Source organism: Trichosurus vulpecula, chromosome 6 (assembly GCF_011100635.1).
Source record: "Trichosurus vulpecula isolate mTriVul1 chromosome 6, mTriVul1.pri, whole genome shotgun sequence".
NCBI classification, from domain to species: domain Eukaryota; kingdom Metazoa; phylum Chordata; class Mammalia; order Diprotodontia; family Phalangeridae; genus Trichosurus; species Trichosurus vulpecula.
The window spans coordinates 131,348,211-131,353,433 of record NC_050578.1 but is presented as its reverse complement, the minus strand read 5'-3'; the positions used below and the strand labels follow the sequence as shown (position 1 = coordinate 131,353,433).

At 38.2% G+C, this 5,223-nt stretch overlaps 1 pseudogene; it reads right to left on the bottom strand.

The window, feature by feature from the left end:
- Positions 1-4,016: 4,016 nt before the first annotated feature.
- Positions 4,017-4,172, bottom strand: LOC118852641 (annotated as a pseudogene).
- Between the last annotated feature and the right edge of the window lie 1,051 nt (positions 4,173-5,223).

Genomic DNA, 5,223 nt, shown 5'->3' with positions numbered 1-5,223 from the left:
GCTTGTTATTGTATCAAAAATGTATGAGTATGTAGAGAGAGGCTCAATTCTTTAAACAGAATTAAGGTTTTTTTATGCCTAAAATTCTTTGTTTCTTCTTATACCATAATATGTCTTAGACTATTATATATGTTAATGAGGCATGGATGATACTAGTTTAAGGTTTTTTTTCAAATTGAAATGATCTTTATATGAAGTAGAAATTATTTTAGTTGAATTAAAATTCATCACAAATAAATGAATTTAAACACTTAGAAGACCTTGCTTTCTTTCATTAGAAGAGCTTCTTTAATAACATTGATTTACACTTTTAAGTAAAATGTTTAAATGGACATGTTGTTTTTGTCTGATACAAGGGTAGTTTAGTCATGTAGTGATGTTATTCAGTCACGTCTGATTCTTCATGAGCCTATTTTGGTGTTTTCTTGGTAAAGATACTGTAGTGCTTTGCCATTTCCTTCTCTCTCTCTCTCTCTCTCTCTCTCTCTCTCTCTCTCTCTCTCTCATAAACAGATGAGGAACTAAGGCAAACAAGGTTAAATGACATTTCCAAGATCACACAACTAGTAGGTGTCTGAGGCCAGATTTGAACTCAGGAAGATGAGTCTTCCTGATTCCAAGCCCAGTGCTCTACCCACCATACCATCTAGCTGCCCAAATGTCCTTTCCAGCTCTATAGAGCTATGATCTTTAAAGGTTTTGAGCATGACTAGCAAAAATGGGGGAATAAAGCAAGAAACCAGCCACGTCTTCCTCCTAGCTACAATGTGATAACCTGATCTCTCCTTAATTTGCTACGTACATCATTTTTGTCAGTTTCACATCATTGAGCTCCTATTAGCAAAAACCATTCAGACTTTATTAAAAGTATTTGTAAAACTCATTTTCATTAAATTTGTGACATCTGCATTTTTCTCTTCTGGGCCTGCCTTAGTACCTCAAACAATCAAAATGAGACACATACGTCTGCCATCTTTTACAAGCTAAACTGTCACAAGAATGAACAATGAATTTATATTTTATAATGAAAAGAAAGTATCTGAATGCCAAATAGTAGACTCAAAAGATTATCATCTCGTTTGCTAGGCTTGGGTTGTCAGATACTAAATGTTCTAGCAGCCACTTTGAATGAATTATTGATGTTCTCGCCATTTAGAAAATGGATCACATCACAAAAGTAATTAGCACCCTGCCACTTCTGCCTGTCATATTTAATATGTCTAGAGAGCCTAGCATTAAACTATTTTTTTAACTGAATGATGAGCTCTGTTTGTTCTCAGGCACTCAACTGAGGATATTGTCAAGCACCTAAGGTTAGAGTGCAACGAGTTAAAGTTCCCAAAAAAGATATGGACATCCATTTCCTTATACATGCATTTCCTTGGTAAGATAATAATGATAAAATAACATTTTCCCAAACTGCCTAATATTCTTTATTTCTAGTATATCACAATGACATCTAATGAGGTAGAGGTTGTTTATAAGAGGCTGCTTACAAGATTTAATGTTAAGCGTATTGAACTTCATCACTTAAAAACATTCCATTTTATCTTTATTCCTTTTCTTTTATCTTTTCACCAATGTGAATACTGTTCCATGCATTAGGATCACTTGCTGAGATTGTAAGTATGATGGCCAAATAAACCATTGTATAGGTTAAAATTCATGTATCTCAGGCAACTCCTTCTGAAGGCACAGATAGTTTATGATCTTTCCTGGTAGAGGGAATTCTTTCACTGGGAATTTCCCCCACACCAAAGAAAACACAGTAAGTCAATTACTTTTTAGTCTTTAACCTCAGTTGTTAAGATAAAAACAATGTATGTTAAGACTATCCAACCTGTCTGTACTCTGAAATAGATACACTAACTCAAAATTGACATTTTTATTTGGAAAAAAAAATTTGGTGCCAGAGTATTAAGTTGTTGAGTATTATAGGTACTTTATGGTGACTAGGCTAGGGCAGCTTTTTAATCATGATTATTAGCTTTTGAACTTGACATTGAAAACCTTTCTGTTCTTGAAAAGTTGAGAATCCCAATGATTTCCCTGGGAATTTTCTTTCTCATCTTTGCACTTAATTTTAAATAGTTAAGGTATTAAGATTCTTGAGAATCAGGGGGCACATGAGTTGGTTGTGAGTGCTGCCTAATTGAACTTCAAAGGAGTAAGCCCAAGATTTTAAACAAATTGTTTTCCAGCAATTTGGATGACTAGATTAACTCTGAAGCTTGACTCTGGTACTTCTTGAATGAAGAAGTCTGTGATGTGGAGCCCTAAACACAATCAATTTCCAAGAAACGAGACAATACTACCTTCCCTTACCATCTCTCCCACCTATTTCCTACTGTCTTTGAGGAAGAGATTTGTATTTAGGAAATGAAAAAACGATGATTTCCCTCACCTCATTTCCACTCACTCCCCCATATGTCCTTAGTCCTCTGTCACTGTACTAGGAGTAGAAAAAGCATGATAAGATAGGGAAGGGCAATTATGAAAGGGCATTTTTAAAGTTTCTAACTGCATACCAGAGCAGGAATGAGAGCAGATATGGAGCTGAATTGCCTGCTCCAGTGGTGATACCCAGGCATCTCAACCAAGGATAGGAGTCTGTCAGAGCTAAGTGAGACAGAAGCACAGAGCCTGCAGATGAGGCAGCAACTACTCCTGGGCCTATCAGCTCACAGTTTAAAGTTTTGAAACTCACCTTCTTGAATTTCCAGGAGCCATGATGACCAGGTTAAATGGCTCTCATCCCTCCCCTAAATAACCTGAGAATATAGCCCTAGGATAAATCCTGGAATAGAGGTGCCAGAAGTGGGGGTTCACTAGTCTTTTAGCTTGGGAAACTAGGGAGACCCCCTCTTGCAGTGAAAGAAGACTAGTGCCTCAGTGCCAGCAAAGAGATCTCTGCACTCCCACTCTAATTGGTTGATTGATTGCCCTCACTCTCTGTGGGCCTGGAACTCTGAAAGCAGTCTCTGCTGCTGCTGTTGGTGTTGTACTGAAAAAAAGTGAGCCAGACCCAGATATAAATTTGGATATGGATTTATTGAAGCGCGCGACTGTTTAGAGTAATTACTTAAGTTGAACAGCCCTGAGTAAGGGAAGAGAAAGAGTATTTAAAGGGAAAGAACACAATTAGATTTCCGTGGAGATGGGGACACAAACAGTGGGACAAGCTAAGGCAGGCTTATTTCCTTGGAGAAGGGAACACAAACAGTGGGGTCTGTGGAGATGGGAGTACAAACAGTGGGGTCCATGGAGATGGGAGCAAAAACAGTGGTGTGAGCTGGGGCAAGATGGAGAAACTGAAAGGGGGGCAGGGCATAACATTGGCACTCCTGCTGCTGCTGCCATGGTTGCTGCAGCCATCTCTGCTACACTGAGGCTGGGGCTACACTGTGCCCTTCTATCACCCAGGTCCAACAGAGTTTTCCCACTGACCTCCTAAGTTTTCTTTGCCATTTTTGGGTTGAGAAGTCTATAAACCTCCACAGCTCAACAATTCAGTGCCCTGAGGCCTGCTCCAGCCAGCCTGCTCCATCCTGGTGTGTCCTGGCACAGCCCACACTGGACTGCACTATGCTCCTAGAACAGTGCAATAGACCCTTCCCAGTGGTCACGCAGGCCATGTTGGGCTGGAGACTTGTTTCACTGTCCTTTTGTGGGTTCTGTAGCACTAGAACTTGTTTAGAGTCATTTTTACAGGTGTTTGGAGGGATTTGGGGGAGAGCTCAAGGAAGTTCCCACTTTTACTCCACCATCTTGGCTTTGCCCCTGGTGTGGCTGTTTTTTTTTTTTTTTTTTGCAATTTATGAAAACATTTAAGGGCAAGATAAAGTTAACAGTTTTTATGTCTGCATCTTCGAAGACAGCTTCTGAAATGGGAGGGCAGTAGTGGTATTTACATTTTATTGGGGGCAATGAGATGGATGAATTGATGAATGGAAGGATGCATGGTAAGAGGAGTGGTGTTTTTGGTGTAGAATGTCTTTCATTGCACTGGTAATTTTTTATAATCCAAGCTTGGTCCTTCTGCAGTGTCTCTTTTTTGAGGTGTACTTGATCTTATTAACAGTTTTCATTCAGATTCACTGAGGGATGGGACAATTTTCCTTCTGTTTCTTGGCCAGGAGCCTCTTGATTCTAAATGTTTTATGAGAGTACATGATGATGAGATGACAGCTGAGCTTCCACCACGATGCCCGGATGGGCAAAAAAGTGATGTGGCTGTTTTTGAAAAAGATGATGGCACCATCTGATCCATTTACTTCCAGCGCCTCCCCATGGCCCAAATTACAATAACTATCTTTGATACATATATACATGTTTTTTCTCTTATAGAATGTGACTTTTGAGGGCAGAGACTATTTCATTTATGTCTTTGTACCTCCAGACCCTAGCGTAGGGTATGGATAATAACTGTTAATTGACAAAGGAAGAAAAGTAGATTTCAAAGCAAGGTCAATTAGTCTTTTTTTAAACTCACATAAAAAAAAAACATGCATTCATAATAGGATCATTGATTTAGAGTTGAAAGGGACAATAGCTAATAGCTATTTCAATCCTTTTTTTTAACCACAAGGAAACCAAAACCCAGAGATGTTCAGTGACTTGTCCAAAGTCAAACAGGTGGTAAATGCCAGTCCAAATTCAAACCCAATTCCTTTAACTCCAAAATTAGTGCTCTTTTCCAGTATATTATACTGAGGATACTTTATTTTACATTATATTTATCATTTGTAAAACATTTTAACATACATTTTGTCATTTAATCCTATAAGATCATTGTACATAGAGTTAGGGCTTGTATTATATTCATTTGATTGGAATTGTACCCAATGAAACAAATTAAAAGTATTTACTAGTTGCTATGTGCACAACTAAAGATGTATTGGTAACATGGTCCAGTGAGAAAAATTCTAAATATGGATTCGAAGATATGGTTCATATTCAAACTTTACCACTTACCATCTAAGTAACTATAAGTCACGTGAATTCTCTATTCCTCAGTTTCCTCATTTTAAAATGAGGGAATTGAAGATTACCTTAAAGTTTCCCTCCAGCTCACTCTAGAGCAGAGCTCTTATGAGAGCCAATATCTCTCTCTTGTTTATGTTAGCACAGTTTTATAAAATGGACTGCATGAAACTGATCTCCTTCCACAGATTGGCTTTCTTTAATCAGTAAATCAGTCAATAAATACTTTTGCTTTGTACT